The 13,143-nt window shown below is 39.7% G+C and overlaps 1 protein-coding gene across 2 annotated transcripts in view; it reads left to right on the forward strand.

Moving 5' to 3' along the window:
* Positions 1-13,143, forward strand: part of SOCS5 (suppressor of cytokine signaling 5) — a 162,859-nt gene that overhangs the window by 89,627 nt on the left and 60,089 nt on the right. The window contains exon 1 of one of the 2 annotated variants that reach the window (XR_004178391.1): positions 11,894-13,060. The exons of the other annotated variant lie outside the window; for it this stretch is intronic. The gene's annotated coding sequence lies outside the window, so the exon portion shown is untranslated. Of the gene's footprint in view, positions 1-11,893; positions 13,061-13,143 lie in introns of those variants that run through there. 2 annotated transcript variants of the gene reach the window in all.

Below are 13,143 nucleotides of genomic sequence, written 5' to 3' on the forward strand. Positions count from 1 at the left end.
TCAGGTGGGTCTGTGAGGGTGTTTCCACAGGAGATTGCTGTGTGAGTCTGAGTGGACGAGGTGGGGAAGATCTGCCCTCATTGTTGGTATTCACCATCCAGTCATCCAGGGATCCAGAGAGAACAGATACAGAAGGTGAATGAGTCTGTCTCTGAGAGCTAGGACAGGCTTTTCTTCTACTACTTTGGACATAAGAGATGCAGACTTGACAGCCTCTAGACTCCAGGCCTTACATCAGCAGCCCCCGCCTGGATCCCAAGGCTTTTAGCCTTGGACTGAGAGTTACACCATTGGCTTCCCTGGCTCTGAGGCCTTCAGACTTGGACTGAACCACACTTCCCATATTCCACAGTCTCCAGTTGGCAGATAGCCTGTCATAGGACTTCTCAGCCACTATAATTGCATGAGCCAATTCCCCTAATAAATTCCTCTCATATACCTATATACAAATCCTATTTCTTCTATCTCTCTGGAGAACACTGCCTAATACAGATTTGGTACTGGGGAAGCCAAGTATCATTCCTTCTTACCGTATTCCTTACAGAACAATAGTAAAGAGCTGTGAAATTGTTTCCTTACAAAAAAAAAGGTGAAAAGTTAAAAGTGTACAAGGTTACTTAATGATGAAAGATACAAATTTAAAAGCTAATTTTAGGCCAGGAATGGTGGATCATACCTGCTATCCCAGGACTTTGGGAGGCTGAGACAGGAGGATCACCTGAGCCCAGAAGTTTGAGATCAGCCTGGGCAACATGGCAGAGACCCCATCTCTACAAAAAATTTAAAAAATTAGCTGGGCCTGGTGGCATAAGCCTGTAGCCCCAGCTGCTACTTGGGAGGCTGAGGTGGCAGGATCACTTGAACCCAGGAGGTCGAGGCTGCAGTAAGCTGAGATTGTGCCACTGCACTCCAGTCCTGGGTGATAGAGCGAGACCCTATCTCCAAAAAAAAAAAAAAAAAAAAAAAAGCTAATTATGGCTGGATGCAGTGGCTCACACCTGTAATCCCAGCACTTTGGGAGGCCGAGGCAGGCGGATCACCCAAGGTCAGGAGTTTGAGACCAACCTGGCCAAAATGGTGAAACCCCATCTCTACTAAAAATACAAGAAATGAGCCAAGCATGGTGGTGGGCGCCTGTAATCCCAGCTACTCCGGAGGCTGAGGCAGGAGAATTGCTTGAACCCAGGAGGTGGAGATTGCAGTGAGCCGAGGTCGCACCACTGCACTCCAGCCTGGGCGACTGAGTGAAACTACGTCTCAGGAAAAAAAAAAAAAAAGTAATTATTTTTGACACTGCAAAAACAGAAAATTGCTTAATTGCAACAGCCAAGCAATAACCAGAATTTCAAAAGGACATCATATACTTACAAAATTTGTACACCACGACCACTTTCCAAATACAAGTTCAATGAGTGTTTCAAAGATTAAAGAAGTGAAAATGCAGGCAAAAAATACAAGAAATCTCCCCTGCTAAATTATTCAATTGTGTGTGATTTCTGCCCCTTCACACATAACACCAATTTGCTATGCTATGTATTTCATCTTCACATCATTTCCAGTACTAAGTATAAATTGTGTAAAGACTTTTAGTGAGTTCTAATTTGTTTTATGAAATTTTTGCAAATGTAATTCCACAAAATTGCATTATCGCAGCGTTGACTTTGTCGTATAAGCATTGTCCATGGATGTAAAATATTGAAACTTCCTCAGCAAATGAAAAGATGTTATTTTTGTACATCTGCACTTAAGAAAGATAAAATGTCTCAAAATCTTGGCTCTTTGGGCCACTGCATATACAATGGTGACCCACCGAGGTTTTTGATTGATTTCATCAAAAGACTTAGGTTGCCCATCATGTTATTTCAAATGACAGAGGTTATAAAGCTGGGCACACACAATTACTGACCATACTGACATGCATGCATACATTTTGCTTTTTCACCTATTCCTTTATGAATATGATTCATCTGCTTATAACTATTATATCCATGTGACTATTGTTAGTATACCTGAGTGTTTATGCTTGTAAAAATTTGTATGTTATGATTGCCCATTTTATTGGGTAAAGTATTAAGTGCTCTGTTGTGTCTTTATATGTTTCTCAAGGAAATCTCTCTTTAAAAATGTAAATAAATATCTTTAAAGAATTTTTTGAAATTAGTTTTTCCAAAATTAGATTTTCAGACTTTGATCTTTCAGCATTATGATTTTTAAGACTTTAGACTTTAGGGATTTTGATCTCTTGGGATTTTAACAGGATTATGGCATTTAAGATTATGTCTTTTAAGATTATGGCCCAAACCCACTTTAAAAATGAAGGTGAAATGATGACTTTTTCAGGTAGACAAAAGATGAGAGCACTTGTTCCCAGGAGTACCGGACTTAAAAAAGTATGAAAGTTCTTTAGGCAATAGGAAAATGATGTCAAGTGGAAACTTGAATCAATACAAATAACTGGAGAGACTAGGATATGGCAAATATGTGGATAAGAAGAAACTACCTTTTTTCCTTTTCCTTTATTTAAAATTAGTTTTTAAAACAATGATTTGAAACAAAAGAAAGTATTGTGATGTTAATAACATGCAGCAGTAAAGTATGTGCATGACAACAATATAAAAGTGAAAGTATATTTTTGGAAGGTTTTTATATTATATGTGAATTAGTATAATATTGTTTGAAGGTAGAGGTGATATATTAATTACGTATATTTTAAACCCTATTGCAACTACTAAAAACAATAAAACAAGGTGATATATTTTGCAAGTCAATAGTGGAGATAAAATAGAATACTAAAAAATGTACAATGAATGCAAAAGAAGACAAAAAGGAATAAAACGGGAACAAAGAACAGATGGGACAAATAGAAAACAAGTAGCAAGATGGTAGATATATATCTGACTTAATCCTTACATTAAATGTAAATTATCTAAACACTATAATTCATAAACGTAGATTGTCAGACTGGATATAAAAGCAAGACCCTACTATACACTCTTTAAAAAGAAAACCCTAAAATATAAAGATACAGTTAGATTAAAGGAAAGGGATGGGAAAAGATATACCATGCAGTAATACCATGCACAACATTAATTATTTAAAAAGTCAGTGTAACTATGTTAATATCAAAGTACACTTCAGAACAAAGAATATTGTAGTACTGTGGATAAAGAGAAACATTTCATAATGATAAGGGGGTCAATAGATCAAGAACAAAGCAATCCAAAATGTATATGTACCCAATATGAAAACTTTAAAATACATGAAGCAAAAAAATGACAGACCTGAAAGAAGAAAGACACAAATCCACAATAGTAACTGGAGATCCCAAAATTCCTCTCAGTAACTGATAAAACAAATAATCAGAAAACAAAGATATAGAAGACTTAAACAATACTATCAACTAACTTGACAGAAATGACATATATAGTACACCTCACATGACAATAACGGAAGACACACTTTTTCAAGTACACATAGAACATTTACCAAAATAGACTGGATGCTGAGATGGAGAGTAAGTCTCAAAAAACTTACAATAACTTAAATAATCCAAAGTACTAATACTAATATGAATGGTCATAGTAATTTGAAATTAAATTATAAATCAGTAACAGAAAGATGTGGAAAATATGGAAATGCTTAGAAATGTAAAAACTCACTTCTAGTAACCCATGGATCAAAGAATAAATCACAAAGGGGATGGAAACATATTTGAACCAAATGAAAATGACCATACAACATGTCAAAGCTTGTGAGATGCAGCTAAGCAGTGTTTGAGGGATATTTATAGCTTTAAATGCTTATATTAGAAAAGAAAATAGCTTTAAAATCAGTGATCTAAACTTCTAGCTTAAGAGTGTAGAAAAATAAGAGTACATCAAACCTAAAGTAAGTAGAACAAAAGAAACAATAAAGGTGGAAATCGATGAAATGGATTGAAATCAATGAAATGAACAAATAATAGAATAAAATAAATGAAAAAATTGTTTCTTCATATATATCAACAAAAGTAATAAACTTCTAGCTAGACTGATCAAGGAAAGAAAGAGAGAAAATATAGATTACCAGTATCAGGAATTCTATATAAATTAAAAGATCTTATAAACAGAATAATAAGGAAATACTATGAACAATTTTAAATAAATTTGACAATGCAGAGAAAATGAATAAATTTCTTGAAAAACACAAATTACCAACATTGAATCAAGAAGAAATAGAAAATCTAAATAGCCCTATATCTATTAAAAACTGAATTTTTGATTTACAACTTTCCATAAAGAAAAATTTAGCCCCTGGTAGCTTCACTGGTGAAATTCTATCCACCATTTAAGGAAGAAATACAAATACTACACAAACTCTTTCAGAAAATATAGGAGGGAATGCTTCTCAATTCATTTTAGGAGTCCAGCATTACCAATACTAAAGCCAGGAAAATATATTATAAGATAATTACCAACCAATATTCCTGACAAACACAGACACAAAAGTTCCTGCAAAACATTAGCATAAAGAATCCAGCAATATATAAAATAAATAATACCTCATGACCAAATGGGACTTATCTAAGGAATGCAGAGTTGATTTAATATTCAGAAATTAATCAAGTAGTTCACCATCTTTACAAAGTAAAAAATAAAAAACAGTTATCTCAGATGCAGAAAACACATTTGACAAATTTCAACATCATTTATTGTAAAACTCTCAGCAAACTGAAAATAAAAAGGAATCTCCTCAACCTGATAAAGAAAATTTAGGAAAAACCTATAGCTAATATCATCCATAATAGTAAAGACTGAATGCTTTCTTCCCAAGAATAAGAACAAGGCAAGGATATCAATTCTCACTACTCCTATTCAACATTGTACTGGAGGGCTAGTCAGTGTACTGGCTGGCTGTTTCTGTGAAGATTTCTTTTTGGATGAGATTAACATTTAAATCAGTGGACTTTGAGTAAAGTAGATTATATGCTATAATGTGGGTGGGCCTAATACTATCAATGGAAGGCTTTAGTGGAACAAAGACTAACCTCCCCCAAGCAAGAAGGAATTTTGGCAGCAGATGGCCTTTGAACTTGAACTGCAACATTGGCTCTTCTCTGGATCTCCAGTCTACCAGGCTACTCTGCAGATTTTGGACTTGCCAGCCCCCATAATTGCATAAGCCAATTCCTTAAAATAAATCTCTCTAAATAAATATATGTATTCTATTGTCTAAATGTTGATTTCCCCAAAAAAATCATGTTAGAATTTAATCCTCATTGTAGTAGTATTAAGAGATGTGACTTTTAGGTGATTAGGTCAGGAGGGCTCCACCCTCTTGAATGGGATTAGTGACCTTATAGAAGAAGCTATAAGGTCTTATAGAAAAAGTTACCTTATAGAAGAAGCTATGAGAGAAGCCTGTTTGTCCCTTTCATCATGTAAGGATGCAGCAAGAAGGCACCATCTTTGAAGCAGAAAGCAAAGCCCTCACCAGACACTGAATCTTTTGGCACCTTGGTCTTGGACTTCCCAGCCTCCAGCAATAAATTTATACTGTTTATATTACCCAGTCTAAGTTATTTTGTTATAGCAGCTAGAAGGGACTAAGACATACACAGATGCTCACACACACAACCTTTTGGTTCTGTTTCTCTGGAGAACTTGGATGAATACAAGCAATAGTGTTTAAAGTGTAAGGCTCAGCACAGTGGCTCACATCTGTAATCCCAGCACTTTGGGAGGCCAAGGTGGGTGGATCACTTGAGCCCAGGAGTTTAAGACCAGTCTGGGCAACATATCAAAACCCCATCTCTAAACAAATACAAAAAATTAGCTGGGCATGGTGGCATGTGCCTGTAATCCTAGCTATTCAGGAGGCTGAGGTGGGAGAATCACCTGATCCCGAGAGGTTGAGGATGCAGTAGGCCATGATCACACCACTATACTCCAGCCTGGGCAACAGAATGAGACCCTGTCTCAAAAACAAAAACAGAAAAAAAGTCAGTTATTCCCAAATTGCTTTACAGATTCAGTGCAATCCCAATCAAAATCCTAGCAGGCTTTTGTATAGAAATTTATAAGATTTCTACAAAATTATTATTTTGTGGAAATTATGGTAAAATTTATAAGAAAATACTAAAGACCTTAAATAGCTAGGAAAAAAAATGAGAAGAAAATACCATTACATAATTTAGATGCCCTGATTTCAAGACTTAATAGTAGTGTTCACTTAAAATCACAAAATTTGTAAGTTTGGAAAGGATAACTTTATTTCTTATAAAGGGTTGCAACCTAAAGACTTGGAGGTGTAGCCTCTGGCAGAGACTGAAAGCAGGTATTTCGAGGGAGGGAGTGTGTTACAGGAGTCTCATGCTTGGTCAATTGGATAGACATACATATTTAACAGGTTACAGGAGGGGCCATGAATATGCATGAGGGGACGTTGCACGCATGCAGAGTAAGCAAACATGTGTTATGTATGTCCCCTGTTCACTTTGGAGTGGAGACTTAACATTAAAATGCAGTAAAATTAGGCTGTACACATCAAAAGTTAAAACAAAGGACACACAGGTGCTCCGTGTGCAGCCTCCGTGGGCATGCCAGAGCCAGTCCGTGGTCAGCAGTCTCTTATCAGGAAGGAATGCTGGTTGATTGTTCTGTTGAAACTGAAAGGGGAGGGAAGCCTGGCCAAGGTACCAGGTTGTTGAGTGAATCTTCTCTTCTTTGTTTTCCAGAGCTGGTTTCTGTTTAACTCTTAGGGAAAAAGTCTAATGGTGGTTAGCAAGGGAGGGGGTAAATGGGGCGTGACCAACCTCCCATCTGGTCTTGGTCAGAACACTTAGTTTTTAAGGTTCTTGGGGCTCTCTTTGGCCAAAAGGGGTCTGTTTAGTCAGTCAGGGAGCTTTGGATGTCATTTTTGTTTCACAGTAGTAATCACAACTGTTGGTATTGGCATAAGTACAGAAATATAGATCAATAGAACAGAATAGAGTCCAAACATAGACCCACGCTTATTTGGTCAATTGATTTTCAACAAAGTTTCCAAGGCAATTTAATGAGGAAAGGATATTCTTTTCAAGAAGTGGTTCCGGAACTATTAGATATCATATAGAAGAAGACAAACTTTAACCCTTACCCCACACCACGCAAAAGTTAACTTGAAATGGATTATAGACCTAAATGTAAAAGCTAACACTGTAAAACAGCAAGATGAAAACACAGGAGAAAACTTCAGCCATCTCTGGATAGATAAAGATTTCTTAGATAGGACACAAAAAACACAAATTACAAAAGGAAAATTGATAAATTTGATTTCATAAAAATTAAAATTTTCTACTCTTTAACACTACTCTTTAAGGAGATAAAAAAGCAACAGACTTGAAGAAAATATTGGCAATACATGTATTTTACAGTGGACTTGTATCTAGAACACCTAAAGACAACTCTTACTAGTCAATTATTGGAAGGCAAATACCCAATTTTAAAGTGGCCTAATTATTTAAACTAATTTTAATCCAGACACTCATAGAAGATATACAAATGTCGATAAACACAAGTAAATACTCTACATTATTAATCATCAGGGAAATGCAAATTAAAACCACAACGAACTACGACTACACACTTACTGGAATTGCTAAACTTAAAAAGACTGACAATACAAAGTGTTGACAAGTAGGTGGGGCAACTTGAAGTCTCATACATTGCTATTGGGAATATAAAATGATTAACCAACTTTGGAAAACAATTCATCAGTTTGTTATAAAATTTTTCACTCACCATATGACTCAACAATTCCACCTCTTCATGTTTATCCAGGAGAAATCAAAACATGCCTACACAAAGGCTTGCACACAAAGGTTCATAGAAACTTTATTCATTAAACCCCTAAACTGGAAACAACTCAAATGTTCACAAATAGGTGGGAGGATAGCCTTACAATGGAATACTATTCAGTATTATAAAGGAATATCTACCGATACATGCAACGACATGGATGAATTTCAGAAATATGCTGAGCCAAAGTTGCCAAACATGAAAGACCACTTGCTGTAGGGTTCTATTTATGTGAATTCTGGAAAAAGCAAACCTCATCTACAGTGATGGAAAGTAGATCAGTGATTGGCTGGAGGGAGGGAGCTGGTAACTGATCACAAAAAAAACATGAGAATGATGGAATTTGAGAATGATGGAAATGTATACAGTTGTCCTTTCATATCCAGCAAAGAGGTTGTTTCTAGGAACCCAGCCAATGCCAAAATTCGGGTCCTCAGGTCCGTTATATAAAATTGTGTGCTATTTGCCTATAACCCACCCACATCCTTCTATATACTTGAATCATCTCTAGATTACTAAAATACCTAATACAATGTTAATGCTATGGAAATAGTTGTTATGCTCTATTGTTCTTAAAATTTATATTGTTGTTCATTGCTGTATATATATATATGGGTTTTTGTTTTTGTTTTTGTTTTTGTTTTTGTTTTTTCTTTGAGACAGTCTTACTCTGTTGCCCAGGCTGGAGTGCAGTGGCACAATCTTGGCTCACTGCAACCTCCACCTCCCAGGTTTAGGTGATTCTCCTGCCTCAGCCTCCCAAGTAGCTGGGATTACAGGCGTGGTAGTGTTATTTTTTTATTGTGGTTTTTTTGCAAATATTTTCTGTTTGCAGTCGGTTGAATTCATACAAGGGGAGCTGCAGATACAGAATGTTGTCTTGTATGTTGATTGTAATGATGATTACACAGGTATATACACTTACCAAAACTCATTGAACTGTGCACTTCAAATGTATGCTTTTTCTTATATATGTAAATTAAAACTAAATATAGTTGATTTAATAAACGAGATAATATGCACAAGCCCCAGCACCATTCATGGTACACAATAGGTGCTTAGTAAATGTTATTTCTCATCTCACCAGCACCACCTCTTTAATTTCTCTCTGTGTTCCTGCTCTTTTCACACACTCTCAACTTCATATGCTTCTCATACCTCGCTGCCTCTCCAAATTCCTCCCATCCTTCAACATGCAGCTTAAATCCTTCCAGTCTGAATGTTTTCCAGGTTACTCCAGGTCACAGTGCAGAACTCTTAAAGCATCCACCACTTGCTTCTCCAAAATTAAGCATGGTTGTGTGGTGACATGTGTCATTCACAACTCGTTTGATGCATCTGTGTCTTGCTTCACCATTGCTTTTGAATCCTGCAAGGATGAGTACTACTTTTTCTCCACTGAAACCTCACCACTGGCTGCTACAATACTGCCAGGAGGTGTTTCTCATTGCCTGGGATGGAGCCTCCCATCTTTGCTGGAACCCTGCAGATCTCCTGCCACTGGACAGGGAGTCCCTGGGGGAAAGAGGCTGGTCTGCAAAGATAGTACAGTTGCCTTTGCAGCCTAGCTGTCCTGGTTTGCATCTCAGCCCTTCCTGCTGCCTACCTGTGTGGCCCTGGCCAAGTTACCTAGCGAAACTGATCCTCAGCTTGCTTATCCATTTATTGGGTGGTATTGTTAGAGTGAAATGAGAGAATTGTGTCAGCACCTGGCTGCCATCTGCTGTCACTGAGAGCTGGGTGAATGGGAGCAAGACCAGATTCGCAGTCTGGCAGGGAGTATGTGAAACTGGTAGGCAGGTAACACCTTGACCTGTGGTTTTTTTTTGCCAGTTTTAAACTAATTTCCCCTGAGAGGAGAGAAACAGGCTGGGTCTCTGGGCTCTGCATCCCTCACAAAAGCTTGGTGTTTCTTCAGCCCCATCCACACATCTGGTTGTACTTACTGCTCCAAAAATGTATCCATCCTGCTTACCATGTTCACATTTCAGAACATGGGGCAGCCTCAGGGGGAAAAGATCTCAGAAATCCCAAGCATTTAAAAAAAGTAATGTCATGCATTTACATACTTCCAGAAGATGAAGGCCCAGGAACATAACTTGCTCTGCAAGCAGCAGGCACCATGAACACAAGGGCTGACCTGCCAGGGTCTCCCTGGGCGAGGAAAACCCCTCCAAAGCAGTGAACAGGACTTCCTGTCTAGGAACCCAGAAAATAAAAGATTCTTTTGTCTTCCTAGGAAATGCTCACTTCCAACCATGAGAGGAATAACAAGGAGAGGTCAAGAGTCGAGACACCTGGTTCTGCCTTTCAACTTCCTGGGTGACCAAAAGCATGTCACTCAGCATCCCTGGGCTCTCTTACCCATCTGTGCATAATTGCTTCTCTCCACTGCAGCTGTGACTCTGTGAACAACTCTGAAATGAGTGAGGCACAGATATGTGTCCACCTGTTTGTATTCATGTATGTTCATGATGCCTAGAATAGTGCTTGGCATGTAATACATTCTCCACAAATGGTTTTGGGTTTTCTTTCTTTCTTTCTTTTTTTTGAGACGGAGTCTTGCTCTGTCACCCAAGTATGACCTCTGCTCACTGCAGCCTCCACCTCCAGGGTTCAAGTGATTCTCCTGCCTCAACCTCCTGAGTAGCTGAGATTACAGGTGCACACCACTAGGCCTGGCTAATTTTTGTATTTTTGGTAGAGATGGGGTTTCACCATGTTGGCCAGGCTAGTCTCTACCACCATTCTGCTTGTTGGTTTTGCAGTGGCTATAGGCATTTCCCCCTTTCTTTTGTCTCTTCTCTCTTCCACCTTCCCACTCCCAGTGTGATGGTGTACATCCTGGAGTTTCTCACTCAAGGGCCTGTCTCTGAGGATCAGACCAAAGAGAACTGGCTTGTGTTGTAGTAGGAGGTTAGATCCAGGTTACAGCTGAACAAAGGCTGTGAAGCTTTGAGAGAAGTTATGAAAATCGGTGGAGAATCTCTCCACAGAAACTCTGCTGGGGAAAGATACAATAAATGGTTTCCTCAGCGTGGACTAGCTCCTGTGTTGACACATGGGGAGGGGCATGAACTCTATAGGCCTGTGAACAGCTCACAGGCATTGTGATGAGGCCAGCGGGCTCAACTAGGGATGCTCTGTGTGTGACCTGCTCTACACTGACTCACAGGTCTTTGAGGTTAAAGAGCTGCTGAAATGCAGTACTGTTGCCTGAGGACAGAGTGAAAGAAGCAGAGCCCTGCCTGGTGCCCTGAACCAGCCCAATACACGGCTTTGAAAGAGAGAATAGAGAAAGGCCCTCACCAAACCTACTTTTCCATGAGGCCCCGATGTGTCCTTCAGAAACCTCCTTACAACCTTAGAAGTTCACCTAGGGACACCTTGGACACTTGCCTGGGTTCTAGCACAACTTCAATGGCCAGGTCAGTTGGGGCCAGGCAGGCAGGGCCATCAGCTCTACAACAACCCCTTCTCTCCTTCTGTCCATTTCACTATGGTCTCAGTTTGCAATGGGAGAAGAGTCATCACACTCTCAGCTGAGCCGCGTGTCCTCCAGGGCTTTCCATCAGGGCTGGAGCCTTTGCCAACCATCCCGCAAGTTCCATATTCAGTAACAAAGCTGGGTCCTTGGACGTTGTTACGAGCACCTGCAATGGGGGTAGGTGGAGGTAACGGGGAATGGATGTCATGATTGCAGTTTGAACAGAGAGGAGATAGGAACCTCTGTTCGTGTGTCTTACTTCACTAGCTTTGTCTGTGGCAGTTGGGGATAGGAAGTGCTGATCCATGACTGACAGGCAATATGAAGAGCTGGGTTAAACTGAGCAGAACTGAGCTACAGTGAGTTGAGTTGAGCTTAGTTGAACCAAGCTGAGCTGAGTTGAGCTGAGATGAGTTGACCTGAGTTGAGCTGAGCTAAGTTGAGCTGACCTGAGCCAAGCTGAGTGAAAATGAGTTGAGCTGAGCTGAGCTGAGCTGAGCTGAGCCAAGCTAAAATAAGCTGAGCTGAGCTGAATTGAGCTGAGTTGAGCTGAGCTGAGCCGAACTAAGCTGAGTTGAGCTGAGCTGAGCTGAGCCAAGCTGAGTTGAGCTGAGCCAAACTGAGCTGAGTTGAGTTGAGCTGAACTGAGTTGAATGAAGCTGAGCTGAGTTGGAAAGACAAATCCTACCCTCTTAGAATCCCCGGGGATGAGGCACCCTTTCCAATGCTAGAGATTGTTATTCTCAAAACTGTTTCTGGCAACTGAGAAAGAGTCATGCTTTACTTGTGGATGAAACATCCCTGAAGACCACATCTGGGTCCTCTCTGGTCCTCAGAGGAGCACTCCCACAAGTGTTCCTATAAAGCCCCTCCCTCCGGCCAGCCCCTGGGATGCCTCCTTGTCCTGTGCACCTTCCCACCCCTGCTCCTCATCCCCACGTCTCCTCTCTGCTATCACTCCTCTTCTCCCATGGATGGGAATGACTTCCCACGGCCTTCTCCATGGGCACTTCAGAAACAACTCTGCTCCAAGAGCGTCTGCATTTACCCACCCATACATTATCTCCAATTGCTGTGTTTGTCCCTGGCTCATTTTCCCTGAATAATTGTGAGTATTATGTAGGAGAGTCTTGAAATGCTTTTGTGTCTCCCAGAATACTGAGTTCTGTATATAACAGTATATAATAGGTGCTCAATAAAGGCTTACCTCATATCTTATAGTGCACTTTTAATTAATTTGTTTATTTGGCTTGGGAAGCCCAAGATCAAATATAGTGTAGTTTTTTTTTTTTTTTTTTTAGGTTGTGTTAAAACAGGTATACACTCAGCTTATATCTTACGATGTGTTACTGAGAAATGTGTTTTTTCTCTGACTCCAGGCTTGAGTGCTCTGAAGTTAATGAAGAGCAGTGAAGTAAGAGTGAGGATATTAGGACCGTGCCCCAGCCCTGCCACCAATCTGTGTGTGATCGAACATGAATCATGTAACCTTTCTCCACATTTCCCTACCTGTGCAGCCGGTCAGCACCTACTCTTATGGTGTTGCAAGTGTACAATGGCCCAAAGTTTTGGATGAGCTTGTTAAATGCTGAATACATGAAGGAGATTATTATTCTAAGGGGCTCATGAAGAATTCGTTCAACAAAGCTGTATTGATGATTTACTCTCTGCATCAGCTCCTGGGACTGCAAGTATAAAAGTGATTCAGACCTTGCCCTTGGAAAGCCGGGGAGAGACTCAAATAGCTAACAACAGGGTAAGTAAGCCTTATAGTGAAGTGCCAGTAACAGAGGGGAAGGAGGCAGGAAAGCGTAGGAGAGGGGGTGCAGAAGGGAGCAG

The sequence above is a fragment of the Papio anubis genome, chromosome 14, assembly GCF_008728515.1.
Source record: "Papio anubis isolate 15944 chromosome 14, Panubis1.0, whole genome shotgun sequence".
Classification (NCBI taxonomy): Eukaryota; Metazoa; Chordata; class Mammalia; order Primates; family Cercopithecidae; genus Papio; species Papio anubis.